Raw genomic sequence first — 21,644 nt, forward strand, 5'->3', positions numbered from 1 at the left:
TTTGCATTTGCATGTATAGACACTGAGGCTCACAATTATTGGGTCGAAATCATATCACCCAAATTACAAAAGAATGAAAAGCAAAAGCTAAATCAGAACCAGTGTCAGTCTACTGAACAAACCTTCAGTCATAGTTGGTAACCTACTAGTTGTAAATTTCATTTTTATGAAAAGCAGTCCAAGATGGAAAGTATATTCTGAAAACTGGACCCATTTGATGACACGTAAGAATCTAATGGAGGATTTTTATTCAGAAAGGTTCAAGGAGATTTTCCTCATCTATTGACTTGTAAGGGTCAAACCTCCTTCCGGAGACCTCTCGAGAAAGAGGGGAAATTGCTTCTTCTGAAAATAAGTAGACACCAACTAGAAAAAAGTTTTAGTGTAACTGTATGGCAGATAATAATCTTTCATAATGTGCTCCCATGCTAAGAGGGACTTTCACGTTCATTCCAAACTGGGTTCAACATCAATCAGAGAAACCAGAGTGTGCTAACATTAGGGCACCTTGGTTGCCTGGCCTAGAAGCCATCTGGACTAAGGGTCCTGGGAGGTGAGATGTTTCTGTTAGAGGCTGAACAATGCTTTGGAGATGTAACTGGTGCAGCAGGGAATACTTAGGGAACTCAGTGGCCAAACTGGCCCCCAACTCAATTCAATCCATCAGTCAGTCAATTGAATGATTAGGACCACACAGGATCATGACCTGTGTCTGCATCTAAGCTCATGTGGTAACCCAGGCACTGCCCTCTCAGGGAGTAGCTTCAAAGTGGTAAAAAGGGACTAAGCCAGGAGTATGGACTCGACAGCTTCATCCTCTGTCTCCTCTTCCCACCCTCAGCCATCACACGTTATTATTACACACGCTATGGTAAACTCTGGCCACTGCACCAAGTCACTGTTGAACTTGACATTTCACATCACAAATATGGGTGTTCTCTGCACCTGTGCTCAGGTGTGACTGCCATCAATAGTGGTAATGCTCAGCAGCAGAGTGGGTATGGAAATAGGTGCGGGCTGAGAACTCTTTCTAGGAAATATCACTCCTAAAGCACTTGCTTTTTACTGTTTAGGAAAAAATGTGACCTCTTGGTAGAGTGACCTGGGATGTATCTTGGTTTCACTGGAGGAAGAGAATCAGAATGCTTCATCTACTTCCCTATTTGACCCCAGTAGCCACTGTCTCTATCATTCTATCTTGTTTTATTTTATTTGAAGATTTATTTATTTATTTGAGAGAGCGAGAACACGAGTAGGGGGAGGGGGCAAAGGGAGAGGGAGAGAGAATCCTCCCCACTGAGCATGGAGCCCAATGTGGGGCTTGATCCCAGGACTCTAAGATCATGACCTGAGCCAAAATCAAGAGTTGCCCACTCAACTGACTGAGCCACCTGGGGACCCCTCTCTACCATTTTATAATCCTAAATAGCAATACTGGAAGAGTAAATTATCCTCAGGCATTTCAAAGATGTTCAGAGTAGTTTATGCTTCTTATACTTCCACTGAAAGCTGAAGCAGGCCTAGTTTCAACTACTGTTGTTTGAAGGGGGGAGGTTTTATGGAGACTCACTATTTTAAGAAAGTTCTTTTTTTAAAAATTTTTTTTATTTACTTATGATAGGCACACAGTGAGAGAGAGAGGCAGAGACACAGGCAGAGGGAGAAGCAGGCTCCATGCACCGGGAGCCCGACGTGGGATTCGATCCTGAATCTTCAGGATCGCGCCCTGGGCCAAAGGCAGGCGCCAAACCGCGGCGCCACCCAGGGATCCCAAGAAAGTTCTTGATTGTATTCTTTATTAACTTGATGCTCCTGAAAACTGATCTTACTACATTGCTTCTGTGAATGAACAGGCTCCTCGATACGCTAAAAACATCACTCCACTAGGGATTACTTTGAATGATTGTAGCACAGCCTTCTCCATGAGAGAATGCAAGAGAAGGGCCAGACGGGTGCCCTGGGATTACTACAACAATAAACTCAGCAGCAGGGAAGGTAAAAGAGTGTCCTGCTAACATGATGGAATGCTTTATCCACATTCCAAAAGCTTAAAAGAGGTGCCAGCTTTGGAATCCTACAGTGGTAAGGGCAGGGACTAGTCACACTGCATTCCTACTGTTGCTCGGGTAAAATTTAATATACAGTGACTTCCGGCTTCCCACCTGCTGAGCCATGCTGTAGGAATTGCCTGGATTTATTGAGCAGCTTCCAAAAGTTCCAAACATTTTATATATCAGATTTCTCCTGGGTACAGTGTTCCTCCAAAAAGGAAGTTAAGTGCTCTATTTTTCACTGAATGAACAGTAAGAGATTCAAAGGGAGCTGGCTTCAGCAAGAGCTACCATTTAGTAAACGAAGGAGTTCTCTTGTCCATTCTGGTTCTGCTATCAGCCCAGAAAAGAAGTCATTCAGTTACTTGATGAGCATTCATTAATCAGTTTGAGTGTCTGGTTATCTGCCAATCACTGTGCTAGTAGTCATGGAAAGTGAGATAGGCATGGAATCTACTTTCATGGAGAGAACAGTCCAGCATCTGATTGCCTTATTACATGCTAGACACTGCAGGGGAGACACAGTCATCTCATAAAATCCCTTTTTTAAAGAAAACCCATGATTGCCCACATGCCAAGCTCCTTCCTGCCTCAAGGTCTTTGCAAGTACTGATCTTTCTGCCTAAAGCTCTTTTTCTGACCAGGCAGCTTTCAACTCAGATGCTTTCTCCTCACAGAAATCTTCCCCGAGCATCTCATCTAATGGTATCCCTTTCTCTTATTCACTTTATTATTTCACTTTATTATATTATTGCTTCATTTTCTCCACTCTTGGAAATGACTGCATTTATCTGTGTACTTCTTGATTCTGTTTCACACACTGGAATGTAGCTCCATGGGAAAAGGATCTCATTCACATCTCCAGAACCTACAGAGCATGCTCAACCCACACTTGTTGAGGGCATGGTCAGTACAATATTCCACAGAGAAGTACCTCATGAACAGAAGAGATAGAGTTTTGTAAAATGTTAAGGGGAATGAGTATGGTCAACTGGGTTGATCAGCAAATGTTATCTGAAAAATTTAGATTGGAATCTAGATCATGATGAAGAGAGAAAATATGAATGTGGCTGGGGTCTGTGAGGGTGGGCCAGAGGGGCATGAGCAAAGAGCCTGGAAGAAGGAAGGGATCGTTAGAGATCTCATTTAATTATTTGCTGAGCAGGGAGCCTGACTCAGGACTCGATCCCAGGACCCTGAGATCATGACCTGAGCCAAATGCAGATGCTTAACCAATTGACCCACTCAGACTCCCCAGGAAGGGGTCATTAGAGCAGCTGAACCCAAGAGTTCATGGGAGCAAGCAGTGAGCCTGAAAAGGCAGGCTGGACCTGCCCATGGACAGGCTCCAATGCCAGCTGCAGAAAGTATTCTCTAAGAGGAGAAAGGACTCAAGAATATTTGGTTGCATCCCTACTGAATAAAGCTCACATTTCTTAGAAAAATGCCATATATTATTTTTTCAGGGTTTTTTGTTTAATTCTAGTTCATTAATACACAATGTTATATTAGTTTCAGTGTACAATATAGTGATTCAGCACTTCCCTACATCACCCGGTGCTCATCATGACAAGTGTGCTCCTTCATCCCTATCCCTGTACCCCCCACCCCTCTGGTAACCATCAGTTGGTTCTCCATAATTAAGAGTATGTTTCTTGCTTTGTCTGTATCTCTCTCTCTCTCTCTCTCTCTCTCTCTCTCTCTCTCATTTTCCCCTTTACTTTTTGGTTTAGTTTCTTAAATTCCATAAGACTGAAATCCTATGGTGTTTGTCTTTCTCTGACTTATTTCACCTAGCATTATACTCTCTAGCTGCATCCATGTCATTGCAAAAGGCAAGATTTCATTATTTTTTTTTTAGGACTGAATAATATTCCATTGTATAATACACATCTTTATCCATTCATCAGTTGATGGACACTTGGGCTGCTTCTGTATGTTGGCTATTGTAAATAATACTGCTATAAACATTGGGGTGTGTATATCCCTTTGAATTAGTGCTCCTGTATTCTCTGGGTAAAGACCCAGTAGCGTGATTGCCAGATGCTAAGGTAGTTCTATTTTTAAATTTTTGAGGAAACTCCATGCTGTTCTTTCCTTTAAATCTACCAGGTTAATGCCATCCAGTACCCAGACCTCCCATCTCCTACTTAGAATGTAAGTAAGGCAATGAGAAGCTAGAGGAAGGATAAATAAATCCATCATAACCAACCTCGCCAGGGTTCCCCCAAACCTGCCATGGTGCAAAAAACAGTGGGGCACTAAGGTAGGTACAGCAAGAGGGTCGAAACTGCCTCCCCAGGGAGACTGTGTGGAAGGCACGGCATACTGAAGATGAGACTTAGTGCACAAGGACCATAAATCTATTGGCAGCTCAGGGACTTGATAAGAAGTAGGTTAGATGGGGCACCAGGGTGGCTCTGTGGTTGAGGGTCTGCTTTTGGCTCAGGTTGTGATCCCAGGATCCCGGGATCAAGTTGCGCACTGGGCTCCCCACAGGGAGCCGGCTTCTCCCTCTGCCTGTGTCTCTGTCTCTCACGAATAAATAAATAAAATCTTTCTTTTTTTTTTTTGTTTTTTTTTTTTTTTTTTTAAGAAGTAGGTTAGAAAGGAGCTTTGCATTTATGAGGTCTGACTTTGCCATTTAAGACAGTTAAATAGACTAAAAAAGGTCAAATATAAGTCTTCATTTTGCAAAACCATTTTGGGATAGCAGAAGGGAATCTGATTAAAATTTTACGAGTGAAAAGATCCTGTTTTCGGGGGATCCCTGGGTGGCGCAGCGGTTTGGCGCCTGCCTTTGGCCCAGGGCGCGATCCTGGAGACCCGGGATCGAATCCCACGTCGGGCTCCCGGTGCATGGAACCTGCTTCTCCCTCTGCCTGTGTCTCTGCCTCTCTCTCTCTCTCTGTGTGACTATCATAAATAAATAAAAATTTAAAAATTAAAAAAAAGATCCTGTTTTCTTGCCCCTTTCTTATTTAAAAACATAAAAGGGGGGAAGAAATCTCTTTTTATGGCCAAAGAGGTCCGAAAAAGGGTCTGTGTGTATGTGAAGGGAGAATGACACTGCAAAACTTATAAAAAGAACCTGATGATGTCTAAAAGCAAATGCATAACACTTGAAGCTTCCTTGACACAGATCAGCTTCTGTTTGCAGCTCAGCAAACCATATGCTATATTCACTCACTCCTCAAGGATCATCCGCTCCTTTTCAAGTATTAAGATGTCAGCGAAAACCTACCTTCTGGGGAAATTTAATCTGCTGGAGAAGAGCTGCTGACAGTCATAAAAATAGCTGTCAGACATTATGACTCCTCCGGGACACATACGGTGGTACGGTGAAGAAGGGGTCACGGAGCCCAGGGTGCAAAAGCAAAGCTATTCAGGATTCTCAAAAATCAGGCAGGCCAGAAACTCTTGACCTGGGGTCCAGAAGCCCTAAGAGACATGAGGGTACCTAGAAATACCCTGGGATGAACAAAAACTTTCAATCGAGGGGAGGGATTTTCATCAAATTCCCAGAAGTCATGACCAAAAAATGACTAAGAACCATCGAGCTAGTACACTTCCAACAGTATTTTGTGTGCTCCCCAAAATTGTTTTTCATCACGTCAGAATGACATGATTACATAAATCTTACAGGAAATTTAGAAATTACAAATAAGTCTGAAGCCTCTTCCATACCTACATTCTATCTGCTTCCTTTAGTGTTGCCCCCTGCAGAGATAAGTGATGCGTGTTCTATACATTTTCATAATTCTGCACTCACAGAGAAAATTTAGAGCATTTGGGTGTGATTTTCCAGACTTAAATGGTTCCATATCTTATATACATTTCTCCACTTGCCTCTGAGTTCCACAATGTCTTGAGGAGAGCCCCACACGTGTTCATTTGGAGCCACCTCTTCCCTTTCACCTGCTGCATAGTATTCCATAGGAAGGCCATGCTACTCAGCCCACTTAGCCATTTCTCTATTGATGAACATTTAGGTGGTCTCCAGTTTCTCCTCATTGCCAAAGGGAGCACTATGAGTAGCTTCGTATGTGTCTGTTTAGTCATCGGTACGATGTTTCTCTAGCGGAGAGGCTAAGAGAGAAAATTGCTTGGTTATAAGACAGGCTTACTTTTAATTTTAAACTAATCTGCCAAACTCTGCTCTAGTAGATGTTGCACTGGTTCCCCTTCCACTAGTCATATCTGAGAGTATCTGTTTCTTGTATCCAACTGCCACGCTAGATACTATCAATCCTTTAAATTGTTACTGGTCTGAAAGATAAAAAGTATGCCTTCTTTGTTATTTTCATTTGTGTTTCCCTAGTTGCTAGGTTGAGTGTCTTCCCATATGTTTATTGACTTTTTGGATTCCCTTTCCAGCAAATTGCCTGTTTGAAAAGTAGAGCTTCTTAGGCTTTATCATAGCTCAGAATCACCCTGAAGACCTAAAATACGATTGTGGGGCCCCACCCCCAGAGTTTCTGATTCAGTGAATGTCAATATGTGTGTCTGACATGGTCCCAGGTGATGCTAATGCTGCTGAGCTGTGGGCCAGATTTTAAAGCCACTACACTAGAGAAATACCCTGGTTCTTGACCCTCTCTGTCATCCCATCTCAGTGGTTCTCAACTCTGGTTGCACCGTGCAATCACCTGTAGAGCTTTATAAAAGTACCAGTGCCTGAGCTCCACCCAGATTAATTAGGACTGAATGCTGTCCCTATCTGTATATTTTTTTTCCTAACTGTATTTTTATTTTATTTCTTATTTGCATTGTTTTAAGTCACTAGGTATGTCAGCTGATAGCAGGGAGGGCAAAGTCCTTCATGCTATTTCCCCCCTTAGAGCATATATATTAATAGTTATACATTGCTTTGCCCAGGACCATCTCAAATGCCCTTGTCCTATGTTTTACCCAAAGGCATCATACTGTGAATTTACAGCAAAAATAATACTTTCACTCATATTTATTCAGAATGTTGCTTGCTTGTACTGTTTGGAGGCAACCCAATGTGGTAGACATTCAGACTCGAGTTGTTTTTTGTTTTTATTTAAATTCAAATTGCCAACATAGAGTTCATCATTAGTTTCAGATGTAGTTTTCAATAACTCATCAGTTGTGTATAACACCCGGTGCTCATCACGTCATGTGCCCTCCTTAATGCCCATCACCCAGTTTCTTATCTCAATTCTGTAGTTCACCAGCTACATAATACTTAGATTAGTAACTGAGCTTTTGTTAGTTCATTGATGAAATGGGCTTCATTATAGCTACCATATAGGATTCCATAAATAAAATGAGGTACATTAGGGGCCACAGATGGTGTCCAGCATAGTAAGAACTCAACAAAACCACACTCAGATTCCTTCCCACTTTGACTTACTTGAGATAAAAATCTGGTTTCCAGATCTCCTCCTTGCAGATGGAACAATCCTACTTCTGTGCATCTTGTAGAGCAATTACAAGTCTTTCCCAGAGCTCCCAACAAAATCCTCACGCTACTCCTAAAGCCTGCTTCAATTTTATATGGCTAGATATAAATCTACTTAGAAATAAAGGCTTCAATAAAATTATTTTTGGTACTGAATGATGAAGAACGGTCAGTCAATCAATATTAACTGTTTGTTACATGCCAGACCCTGAAGGAGTTCAAAGGGTTGGTAAGGTAAGACCCCAGGCCCATCCTCAAGAACTGGCAATGGATTTGGGGAGACTTGAAACTTAAAAGACAACGGACAAAATCAAGTGGGGATGCAGAGCAACAGTGAACTAACTCTTCTAAGCAGTTCCAACACAGAAAGGAGACAGTGGTCAGGGAAACCTTCAAGGACTTTGAAGGAAAAGCAGACTGTAGGTATAGAGGAGATAAGTGTTTCTCATAAGGAATGTAGAGTAAGTGACAGCAGAGTTATTAAAGGCACTTGCAAGAGCAATGAGTAGACCTGAATCATTCATGAAGCAGGGGGTGAGAAGCAGCCCAAGGAGGCAGAGCAATGGGGTTGTTGGTACAGGACATTAAAGATCAGGGAACAGGTTTTGGTGTCCCCTAATAGACTGGATTTTTTAGCAGCAGTTGCTTTGTTTCCCTGAAATTGAGGAGGCCTATGATTTAACTGTATGTTTTCATTTTGTTATTGGCTTTTAAATAATTAAATTTAATTTTTTGATGGCTGTGATTGTATGGCACAAAACCAAAAGGTATTACAGTGAAAAGTCTCCTCTTACCCCTGTAGCTCAGCCACCCAGTTTTGCTTTCTGGAGCAATCAGTGTTAACAGTTTTTTGTATATCCTTCAAGGGAATAGCTATATATATATATACATATACGTATATGTATATATATAACTATACATAATTAAAAATAAATTAGCGCACACTGAATGATTGCTACTAGAGCAAACAGCATTCAGTGTCTGTGAGCCTCTGGTCACAACATTTGCATCAATTGGTCAATACATAATCTTCTTCTATGTGTCATTCTGTTTAAAAACACCTTATTTAACATCTATTGTTGATTCATTTGCATTGAACTCATGCCCAACAGCACAACTCCTGCCTGAATGAAACTTGGTTAATATGAATGTCTCCTCCTTAAGGCACATCATGGCCTTCTTGCACTTTGAAACACTGAACAGAATGCTATCATTACCCCTGGGCTTGAAACAATGAATTCATCAACAGAAATGGAAAAAATGGGGCACCTAATAGATCAAAAAAAGGGCATTGCTTATGGTAGGAGACCTGAAACAAAATGCAGAGTGGCACCTTGCCCTCCTTCAGCTGGAAATGCAAATTTTTCACTATGCTGAGCATGTCCATGGTGACCACAAAAGTTCAGGAGGACTGATTTGGGGGTTACAAATAAATTTTAGCACCTAGGCAAGCTAGCAAATGTGGAGCCACTGAAGAATGAGGATGGACTACACAGACCAAACATTAGAAGATACAGTTTTCCCTTAATTTCATGCAGAAGATGAGAGCCACAGTTAGGTAAGATGGGCAAAGGCCATGAGGGTGAAGAGAGGTAAGGAGGAGCAGTCCCCACCCTGAGGCACGGAGTTCCAGGGATGGGGTCAATGGCATCAGTGTTCACAGGTGGACCACCAGGAGGCTCGGCTGCACTGTCAGGATGGGAGGGCTGGGCAGGGGTGGTCATAATGTCACCCAGGTAGCTTGGAAAGGAGAACTTAGACATCAAAGGGACTAAGACTAGGTGTGGTCTTGGGCAGAAGCAGCAAGCAAAGGAATGAAATAGGGCATAGCTGTGAACTCGGGAGAACTGGAAGGGTCCACGGTGGAGAGAGGGATTAGAGGGATGACCTTTGTGATCCAATTAATGTCTGTAAAAAACCCTTGAAGTCTATATATTATTTGTCATGCATAAAACATTTGATGCCTGGGCTGGTGAGAGGACAGGAGGAAGTGTGCCTGAGCTGACACTTCCATGAATTCCAGGGGCCACAGCTGCCCAGAGTTCCCAGGGGCTGTTTTAGGGGCTGTTGCTATCTTCAGTCAACCTAGCTTTGTGAATGGGAGGGCATCTGGATCAGAAGCAGAATCTTAGAGTTGGGAGGATTTTAGAACAATGATTGGATTCCATTCTAATCTAACACTGTTCTCTTCCTGGAGCACCTGCTAGGAGGGCTTTGCTTAAACGGAGCTAGGACGTGGTTAGCTTTCTGACTCTACCTCCCTGCTAGACACAAAATGTTTTTGTCTCCCCCAAATTCTTACACTGAAACCTCTCCCCAGTGTAATGGCATTTGGAGGTGGAGACTTTGAAAGGCAAGGAGGTCATAAGGGTGGAACCCTCGTGAATGAGATTAGTGCCCTTCTAGAAGAGCCCCCAGAGGGCTCCCATGCCCTTCCACCATGTGAGGACACAGGAAAAGATGGCTGCCTGTCAAATAGGAAGCAGGCTCTCACCAGACCTGCCAACACCTTGATCTTGGACTCCCCAGCTGCCAGAACTGGAGAAATAAACTTCTGTTTCCTACCTGCTATGATATTTTGTTATAGCAGCCAGAAGACTAAGACACTCCCTATAAGGGTCCCCAGGAGTCCAGGGCTGTGGTCAAGGAGAACAAGACCAAGAGTCACCATGCTTGTGAAGCTCTGAAAAAGTCACCGTTTTGTTTTTGAGAACCGGTTACTCTGTGTATCCGAATAGTGCTCTGGCTTGGTTCACAACCATGTTTCCCAGGATCTCCTAGTTCCCAAGGCAGTAGAAGAAACCACAGGCCTTCTGTAAGAAATTGTTCTATAAGCCGTAACTGCATGTCAGAGGTAGAATAGAACACCTGTGACTGCCGATGTTATAAGATACCAGGTCTATCAACTGAGTGACCTCATCCTCAAAATTCAACTTTTTAGATACTTCCACCAGCCACTGTAGAGAGGCTTCATTGTCTGATACGTTGTGGCTACAATCTAAGGATATTGCCAAAGAACAGACATTTTTTGGGGGTGTGAATATTTACATTGGCATACAGCAGTGATTCTCAGCTGGGGGCTATTTTGTCTCTCTTGGTGACATTTGGCAATGTCTAGGGATATTTTTGAAGATCACATCTCAGGGGAGGGGAGATGCTTCTGGCATCTAGTGGGAAAAGGCCAGGGCTGCTGCTGAACATCCTACAAGGCAAGAGGTCTACCCCTGACAACAAAGAATCACCTTGTCAGTGTGGGGGGTGAGAAACCTCAGAACAAGGAGAGCAAAGCTGCTTTGTGTATCCTGCTGTAGCAACTTGTTCAAAATGTATTTAAAATATATTGAAATGTATTTCAATTGTAACTTCAAGTCCATCTGCTGACAGGCCATTATCCATCAAATTCATAATTTACAGCTTGTAGGATTTGACATATAATTGGCAATCAAAAATCCCGGCATGGGAATTAATTTGAGATCCGTACTTCTGGTTATACTACAGCATTTCATTTTTTACACTTGCACTGCTGACTCAATAGATTTCTTTATTTTATCACTGTGTCTCAAAACTGTCATTTAACAATAACACCGAATGAAGTTGACTCAAGCTCATTTGGTGTAATCTGAATTTCATAGGCTGTTGTTGATGCCTCCTGATCCTGTAGAGGTGAGAGACAGGACCGGCTCCTCCTCTTAGGCATTTATCTCAGGTCAGCTTCCAGTGGTAAGCAAAAAGATGACAAAGATATCCTGACTGATCACTTAAAGGGATACATTAACCATGTGTATATAAGAAACAGTATGTTAAGAGATAAAAAAAAAATTATAGAAAATTTATTTTTCTTTCTTTATGAAAAACTAGAATTTGGAAAATGATTTTCTGTGCCCTAAATGTGAGCTGATGAGTATCTGACAATGTATCCTGGACACTGGATACATAGGAGTCACCTGAGAATCTCATTAAATGTAGATTCTGATTCAGTGTCTTATGGCAGAGCCAGAGATTCTGGATTTCTAACAAGTTCCCAGGTGATGCCAATGCTGCTGGCCTATGGACCATTTCTGGGTAGCAGCAGGATGTAGAAGATACTAGGTAGCTCTTTGTTATAATCTGTTGCTATTTATAACCTACAGGTCATAATATCTAGCACTTAGAAATCACTTCTTTTTCCTTACTTACTTCATTATGTAACTAAATAGAAATCTTTGGGCCTTTGCTCTGCTGTGGGTCTAGAAAAAAGGAACGTTTGTATCAATCAAAAAGGAATGGAGCATGGATGTAGGTAATAATCATTAGGTATCTGTTTTGACTTGAGAGATGGTCCTTGTTTAAAATGAATGCCAAATATTTGCTTTAATGATACAATAGCATTTTACAGCTGAACAATGAAAAGCCCACTAGATGACGAATTAGTAGAACCCGGTACCAATTCTGCCAAGGGGTCACTTTGGAGAGTCAGAAAGCATCCATAGCCCCAGTGTGAAAGGGAATGAGGCCCCTTTACATTCTAGAAGTCCATGCCTGTAAGGTGGGGAAAACTTTTACTATTATTAGTTAAACCATACATACATCTTGGATATGCTCTTTCATAGGTATATTTCATAATGCTAACAATTATTTAAAAAGTTAAATGGTGTCATCATCAGGAAATTAGATATTGATATTCTATTTCTAGGTTTAACTTATTTACAGAAAAGGGGCAACATGACTGGGGAAAGTATGGGGGATTTAAAGGCCAGTGAAACTATTTTAGTGGTGGATAAATGACATTATAGCTTTGTCAAAACCCAGAGAACTTACAGTACAAAGAGTGAACCTTAAAGTATGCAAATTTAAAAAAATCTTTTAGGAGGCTAGAGGGTCCCATTAAGGAATGCAAACTCTAATTAGGGAATATTATTCAGTATGAAATAATCACACAGAAATGGGGAGGGAAGAAGAGGTGGTGACCTAATTAAGTAAATTCAGGAATGAATAGAATCTGTAAGATTAAAAGCAAAAGGGCCTACACATACATTCTGTACTCTAGCTGATGAAGTTGTTTCCCATGGGGGTACATGGTAATAAGTCTGATACTGCTATATGTATATATACTGAAATTGAACAATTAAATGAATAGCCAATGATGGATCCAAGTTTCTCACTCTTGGAGTGAGAGTTCACATATAGCAAAGGAAGGGGGCTAGAATGATCCATGTGATAATAGATTACAGTTTGCCAGGATTAACTCCTGTTAGCTTAATAGACAGATGGTTATATATTGACATGTCTATATACACAGGATAGGATTCACACATATATTTCTTTGCTCTGTCCACTGAAAAGGCCTAAAAGTATTGACACCCCACTAGTGACAAGCACACTTCAAGGCCAGACTTTGGTTTCTAATACCATTATTAGATAAATAAAAGGAAGTAGCGTTCCTTGAAGAAAGAGTTGAATGAAGGATGAGACAGGGAAATATAGAAGGTGAGCCCAGAGCATCTTATAGAGCCAGAAAGTAAGGCAGTGCTAACACAAAGCAAACAAAATAACCACACACACAATAACAGGAGTATGTCAAAGGAACATAGGAACCAACCAGAATAGTTCCCAATGGCCAAAGTTAGCATTATTTGAGCCACAAAATAGATAAAGTAGTATTGGATTATAACTCAAGGTATAGAATAAATATCCATACTGAAATAAATACTTGGTCAAATTAATAAGTGGGGGAGAAGAGGTAAATTTTTCATGCAGAAGAATTCCAAGTAACTGATGTAGTTACTTGGTCCTTGAGAAGGGGGAGCATAACTCCCCATTCCTTGAGTGTGGGCTGCCTTGGTAACTTTCTTCAAAATAATACAAGATGGAAAGGCGGGAAAAAAGAGGAACTTTAGAGAACCTGACAAACACAACCTCAGCCAGGTGACAAAACTCAACATGAACAAGAAATTGCATTTTACCTCTGGGATCTCGATCCCCCAAACCAATAACCCCAGTCCAACCATAAGGAAAACATCAGACAATAGAGGAGTACCCTATAAAGTATCAGAGCAGTACTCTTCAAAACTGTCAAGGTCATCAGAAGCAAATGACGCTTGAAAAACTGTCACAGCCAAAAGGAGCATAAGGAGACATGGTGAGTCAATGTCATGTGATGTCCTGGATGGGATCTTGGAACAGAAAATGAATGTTAGGTAAAAAAAAAGAAATCTGAATAACCTATGGGCTTTACTTAATAATAATGTACCAATGTTGCTTTATTAATTGTGACAAATATTTGATACCAATAGAAGATGTTACTAACGGGGAAACTGGGCATGGGTTATATGGGAGCTTTCTGGACTGTCTTCTCAGTTTTCTGTAGATGTAAAGCTTATAAAAAATGAAGTTAAAAAAATAAAACACTTAAAAAATAAGATGTGTTGGATTGAAAGCCAAGAAAAGGAAAAAAAAAAAAAAAGAAAGAAAAAAGAAAGAAAGAAAAGAAAAGAAAGAAAAAAGAAAAAGGAACTGTTCCCATAGAATAAACTGACAAATAAGCTGTTTGGCTCCATTTATATGAGGAAGTCCAAAATTTCAATATATTTCTTCACCTTCTTTCTTGAATCTATTGAGAAAGTACAGAGAGAGAAGCTGAATCTCACTAATGGCAAACAACAAAAGACTAATATTCAGTCCCATTCCCCCAAATAAGAAGGCTATATGGCATCAATACCATGGTATAGAGGGGTCCATCAGCTATACTAAGTTTTTGACAATATGAGACTCACACAAATTTCAGTGACTACAAACAGGCTGCCAAGACCTGGCTTATCTACTGCAACACGGGTGCTAAGGGAGTGTACTTGTAAATCCAGCATCCAACATCTCAGCAAGTTTATGATGATGTCAAGTTTCCATATTTTCAGCAGTTCTTTTGAAACAAATCCTTAAATAATCTTGTGAACACGGAAAGGAAAATGAGCAGTGGTTTTATTTTCTGTAACATGTATCTTTAATCAACAGGTGTGGTTATATATATTAGGCTTTCTGATTTTTTTTCTATAAAGGACCAGGGGGATGTGAGGACTAGGATGTGTTTTTTTAAGAACACATCCCCAGGTGTTTTACTGAAATGGACAGAATGGAAATTTAACAAAACAAAACAAAACAAAACATGAGGCAGAGAAATAAAATAGCAAAGGGGAAATGAAATCCATGCTTTCTGACCGATCTTAAAATACAGGCAACCACTAGGTTAATGTTAGGATTTTTGTCTCTTGTGTTATCAGTTCAGGAAAAGAACATTTTTAAAGTTACTCTCATTTCACCAAGCATATATCTTCAAACTCCTTGATATGAAAAAGGGTAACTCTGTCACGCTCACTGCAAACATATATTCTTTTGAAATATTTTGTCTCATTTAAGGAGTAAATTTGCTGAGCTAAAGAATTTGTGGTAAAACTAACAAGGAATCAAGGAAAATGTTTTCAGATGGAGCAGCTGGCAATTTCTTTCCTATTCAGTTGTCAAGCACAGTCGAAGCTGCCTACAGCCATGAGGACGGTTCAGTTCGTGGAGTGCTCTGAATGGGCAACGGTGCTTGCTTGCGGTGGTTTTTCCTGCCTCCACCTCTGTCACCCAGGGATGTCGTCTGGATTGGGGAGTAAGCCTTACCACTTCTAAACAAAATCATCTACTCTTCAAAGGCAGGGGGCATAAAATATTCATAGCTCCTACAATTGCAGCTGGGAATGACCAAGGATCCAGTTGTGAAGTGCCCTGGGAAATTTGGAAAGACGGAGTGCTTTTTGGGCATTTATAATAGGCATCTTTAAACTCATTTTTAAAATTCATTCATCATCCCTTTACTTGGTTAAAAAATTTATTAGCACCTAATATGCTCCACGTACAGTTTTAAGCGCTGGTGGGGGAAAATAAAAGACAAAAACACATGCCTTCATGGAGATAAGAATACAAATACTTGAACACATATAGATTTAGCTCATATTTTTTTATTTTATTTTTTTAAAAGATTTTATTCATTTATTCATGAGAGATACAGACAGAGAGAGAGAGAGGCAGAGACACATGCAGAGGGAGAAGCAGGCTTTACTATGCAGGGAGCCTGATGTGGGACTCGATCCTGGGTCTCCAGGATCAGGGCCCTGGGCTGAAGGCGGCGCTAAACCGCTGAGCCACCTGGGCTGCCCGAGCTCATATTTTTAAATGTTGATCAGTATTCCACTGAATGAGGAATCATTACGTATTCATTTGTCTCCCACTGATGGGTATGAAGGTTTTTTTTTCTTATGAACATTGCAGTGATGAATCTTGTGTGTGTATGTGTGTGTGTGTGTGTATGTATGTATGTTGATGCACGTGTCGAACTATGTGTACAAGTTAAATTTCTAGAAGTAGAACTGCTTGGCCAAAGGATCTGTGCATGTTAGTCATTGATACAACTCCCTGACTGCTCCCCTGAAAGATATCGCTTCAGTTTATACTGCCACCAAAACCAGTTGAGAAGCCCTCCCCATACACGTATTTTAGAAAAGGCAGAGGATGGGCCACAGAGGACTGAAGCCGTACCAAACCAGAAAGATTATCTATCCAACCCCCTCGGCAAATAAAAATCCTATTTCTGGTGGAGCGGCCACCTTGTTTATTTCAAGGTTGCTATGTGACAAATGCATCCCCAGCTCAAATGTACAAGTTCCAGATGAAGGTGACTGTCTTTCAACACAAGCTATCTTTTACCAGGTTGAATCGTGAGACTCCCCAGGGCAACACCGTGCTTAACACTTCTGTGCTCAGGACGTTCCTGGGCACTGTGGGCCCCAGAAGAAATAAGGCCATTTTCCTTTTAATTATTAGCAGATAAATTTCATTTCTTAAACTATGAGACATTTCTCCTTCATATGAATCTATTTCACTCTTTCAGGAAGGTTAACAGAGGGGACACTTCAGCTAGGATATTTTAAACCTGTGGCTAAGACCGTTATATTTTGATGAGCTGATTGATAAAGAAGAAATCTCTGCACCCGACATGTTATTCAATTAAGGTGGTTGTCTAATATAATTATTACCAGTTAGCAAGATATACAGTACCAATATTCTCACGTACTACCCCTGGAACATTTGACAAATAAAAATATTGCTTTAAGCTGATCAAAAAATGGACTCACTTTGATTTGGAGCAGGACCATGCCTTCAGTTCTCTGACTTAGATTTAAATGGATGAGGTGGAGTCCCTTAATTTTTCTTAGTAGAGTGAATGTTTATTCACAAGTCAGGAAATCAAGTTCTTGCCTTTCGGAGGCTCAGTAAACTGACAGATGCTCTGTATCCAATTACTTTTCTAGACGTGCTAGCTTTCCATGGGAGCTATTTCAAGGCCATAATTCTACAGGCAGGTAAGAATGCTGGTGGGTTTGCTGGAAACTGAGGTCTCTACTCCTGCCCCTCTCCTACCTACCCTGCCACCTTGGCCTCAGCTCCTCCTTCCATGCCTGCATACTCCAGCATCATGAGGTCCTCTCCCTCATAGTCCAGGGACCACCTCTCATTCTGTATCACTCCCCCTGTTTACTTCCTGCCTGCCTCCCCTTCCCCCTTGCACTCTCCAAGCCCTGCACTCCCACCACCTGTGTCATCTCTCCTAAAATCCACTCTGGCCCTCTCCTTCTAACTTCTCCACTTTGCTGCCTTAACTCCTCCCTCTGTATTTGACTTGGTCTCCAATCACCACTCACCCTCACACTTTTCCATGGACAGGAACACATGGGTAACTTTCTTGATGTCTACATGTCAGTAACCTACAATTCTGAGTTTCCAAATCACTGTTTCCATTTTGTCGAGTGCTAGCACAATCCCACCACTACAGTGGGCATAAACTTTCCTCCTTGGAAGGCTGTATTTCCAATAGTCCATTGTGATAGGGAGTGGCAGACTGTCAAGAACCATCCATCATATTTTAATTACCTTGAGTGGAAAGTCAAACGAAGGCAAAAGGCAATAAGCCTAAGGTGTTGAATTTAAAACACACAGGGAGGACAGAAAAAGAAAAAAGGTAGATTTAAAGTATCTTTGATAGAAAAAAATCATTTTTTTGAGAATCAAAGAGTATGATCTTCCCAATATTCAAATTTCTTTCTCGTAGTCAAGTTCCTTCCTTGTCAAAAGCTAAAAGCTTAAAATGTCACAACTACTGGTGTGGGTACGTCTTGAGAAGTAGAAATTGTTCCCATGACCATATTGCAGTGAGTGTTACCTAAAAAACTTAAGTAAACATATTACATGCTCACAAATGGTGCAGCCACTGTGGAAAACAGTCTGGTGGTTCCTCAAAAAATTAAAAATAGAACTACCATATGATCCAGCCATCCCACTTCTGAGTATCTATCCAAAAGAACCAAAACACCTCTGAAAGATGTGGAAACAACCTAGGTGTCCATTGATGGATTAATGGATAAAGAAAATGTGGTTTATACATACAATATCATTCAGCCTCTAAAAAGAAGGAAACCCTGCCACATGTGACAACATGGATGAGCCTCAAGGACATCGTGCTAAAGTGAAATAAGCCAGTCACAAAAGGACAAAAATATTCCATGATTGCACTTACATAAAAATCTAAAATAATCAAACTCATAGAAGTAGAGAGGAAAATGGGGGCTGGGTGAGGGGGAAATAAGGAGTTGTTCTTCGACAGATAAAAGTTTCAGTTTTGGAAAATGCATAAACGCCAGAGATCTGCTGTACAATATATCATGCCTGTAGTTAACAATACTGTATTGTATGCTGGAAATTTGTTATTAAGATGGTAAATCTCATGTTAAATGTCCTTTATTAAAAAAACACAATTTTTTTAAAGAGCTGACATTCACCAGACTTATTTGGTTGCTGTTGATATTCAGCCTAACTAATGTCAACATTTTCTGTTTTCCCAGTAGACAGTGGTGTGATAGGAGGAGGGTATGCAGTTATAAATAAACCCAGGTATACAAACACAGGGCCTGGCCCCAGGAACTGCTGCATGGCTGCAGGCAGGGAAACAGGGATGCATTGAATCACCTGGAAGTGGGCGAGCCCTTGGCAGTCCCTCTCCTGGTCCTCAGTCCCAGCAGAGACCAGGCAAGGTTAGGGGAGCCAGGGACACTGGAGGAGTGTCCTCTACACCTCAGCATGACCATATGGTCCCCTGATTTGATGATCAACTTCAGCAGAGTAACCCCCATGACCTCTTGGACTCCTATCTTTCCCATTCCAATCCTCAACTGATTCTTCTACCTTACCCAGGGTGGGGAAAAAAAAACTATAAAACTGTAGCTAACCACTGATGCTTTAAAACACAGGTACGATGTCCAACACTCCATTTCCATAAACACACCTATGTGGATTGAATGAAGACAGGGAGCTAGATGCCAGATTGGCATGGATACAACAATTGAAAAGGAAAGAATCTAAATAATTAAAATGAATATGTCAATGCTCTATAAAAATATAAAACAAGAGGGTTGCCTGGGTAACTCAGTTGGTTAAGCATCTGACTCTTGATTTCAGCTCAGAGTATGATCTAAGGGTCATGAGATCGAGCTTCACATTTAGCTTCATGTTCAGTGAGGAGTCAGCTGGAGATTCTCCTTCTCCTTCTCTCCCAGTTGTGTGCGTTCTTTCTCTCTCAAATAAACAAATAAAATCTTTTAAATATATATATATATAACAAGATACTTATTAATATTATTACTAGCATAAAAAGAAGTAAAAAAAAAAACAGGTTATTTTTTTTCTCCAGTAAACGAACCTTTACAGAGCAAAACTCCTTAAGGAGCCATTGACAGGTCCCTAACACAGAGCGTGTTTATAGAGCAGTATCCTGAATCAAATTACTAAGCTACAAAATAGGAGTGACTCCTATTTTGATTCCTAATCTTTTTGCTTCTTTGCTCATTCATCACTGCTTCTATTCTATTCATCTTGTATTTCTCACCAATTTGCCATTTCATTTGACAGATTCTGCTGACATATCAAAAGATGGAAATTATTGCTGTGAGCAATTCAGATTTTTGCTTAAAGATGTGGTTTTTAGGAGCAAAATATTTCTGAAATCAGTTTTCCAGTAGTGAAACACTCCTACAACCAAGTTAACAGTTTACTCTAAAACTGCCATCATATTGTTTCAAAGTTAGACTGCTTTTTCTTGATAGCCTCGGGGCCTAACTGGACTAAATTTTAACATTATCAGATTACTGTGTAGAAGGGGGCTACTGGGTACTGGTGATGTTCTGGTTTTGATTTGGATGCTGACCACCTGGTATGTTCAGTTTGTAAAAATTCATAAAGCTATAATCTTTTATGATATGTTTACTTTGGGAATAAAAAGAAAAAACAGGCCCCCAACATGGAGTCACTTGTGCTAACCCCAACATCAGCAAACCAGGACTTCATAGCTAACCTAACTGCAGTTTCAGCCTCTCCCAGGAGCAGAATTTTAACCAGTCAGTCTGGAATTTCCTGGTCAGCTTCTAGGTAGGTGATCTGTTGGCAGAACCCTATCTCTCCCCCAAAGTAAGGTGACCCTGCCTGAAATAATCCCTTCTTTTGTTTATGACGTCCTTGTCCCTTCTTCCTTCTGTCTATGAAAGCCTTCCCCTTCACAGGGCTCCTTTCTACTTGCTGGATGGGATGCTGCCCAATTCATGAATCATTGAATAAAGCAAATTAGATCTTGACATTAACTTCAAATTTAGATCTTCAAACATGTTAAATTGTTTGTTTTTCTTTGTTTTGTTTTTGTTGTTGTTGTTGTTGTTGTTTAACAGATTTGGTGGCAGCGATGGGATCCAAAGCAAACTTCTAAAGGTATTTGGGGACAATGAGAAACATAGGTATGGCATCCATCAACTCCTTTTTGAGTTCTCCTCCTCACTTCCCAAGGACTGTGGATAAATTCCTCTAGGCTGTGAGCTCTGCTCTCTGCAATGATCTAACTGGCTGTCCAGCACAGGGCAGGTCAGCTTGAGCTTACAGAGGGTTCTCCTCAGAGCCCATCTGAGTTTGGAGACAGTTTTGCCTGGAGCTAAGTGCCTCTCAGACTGCAATCACCAGGTTTTTGAGTGGAAAACGCCCAGCACATAATTCTGCCTCAAGATTCACGTGGGACCTATTAGTGGCGGTGTGTGTTTCCCCATCCATGTGGAGCATGGAGTCCACAGTCCCCGGTTGATGCCTGCTGTCTCCATCCTTTCCCCAATCCGATAGGAATTGGTGGTGGTACACACAGGCCCACTCTCTTGGCCAGGACACAATAATATCTCTTGATTGCTACTAATATATTAAGGTGCACGTATTTGTATCTTGTGTAGATAAAGGCTAATTGCTGATGGGAATCTCAGAAATAAGAAAAACCATAATAACTTGTGGGCATGGATCAAGCATTTAGAAGCTACTAAAATGCTTACCACCTAACCCAAAGACTCCCAAGTTGGGATAAACTGGTCATAAAACAGGTTAGACCAACACAAGGTCATGTAGAGGCCACTTTTCGGCAGGAAGCATGAGCACTGGAAACCTGAATAAGCAAAAGGGCCCACAGTGACCCCTGAGCTGAAGCAAACAGGCTCATGAAGTGACCCACTGCAAAACAGCCATAGGCCCTAAGTGACCAATTACAACTAGGCACAGTTTCTAAGATTATCAAAACAGAGAAATTTTCACTTGTTCCCACACTCCCTCACTCTGCCCTATAACTGTGACCCCTCTATCGCCTCATGTCAGATGGCTTCTCCTTTGCTGTCTTGCCCATTGCTCCCTTGTAGTGTATTCTATAAGCTTCTATCTCTTCTGTTCTGTCTTGGGTGAATACTTTTACCAGCTGTGCCACCGGCCTCCACCCGACTGGAGCACCCCACACTCGGCGGCCCCTTCATCTGATCAGGGCACCCTACAGGTCACCCACCAACTTCAAGAAAATTTCTGTGCAATGACGTATATTGTAAAACAATGCATAATTCCCAATCCAACACATATCTCTGTTAGGTATTATTTCAACTCTGAGAGACTCAAAGGCTTAGCTAAATAAAAAAATAATAAAATAATAATAAATGGGATTCTCAAATTCCAAAGTTGAGTGTGCCACCTTCCAGCAGAGCTGCTTATTTTATATCTAAGAACTGTGGTCCCAAAGCTGTAGATATCTATAA

The sequence above is a fragment of the Canis aureus genome, chromosome 3 (genome assembly GCF_053574225.1).
Source record: "Canis aureus isolate CA01 chromosome 3, VMU_Caureus_v.1.0, whole genome shotgun sequence".
Taxonomy (NCBI): domain Eukaryota; kingdom Metazoa; phylum Chordata; class Mammalia; order Carnivora; family Canidae; genus Canis; species Canis aureus.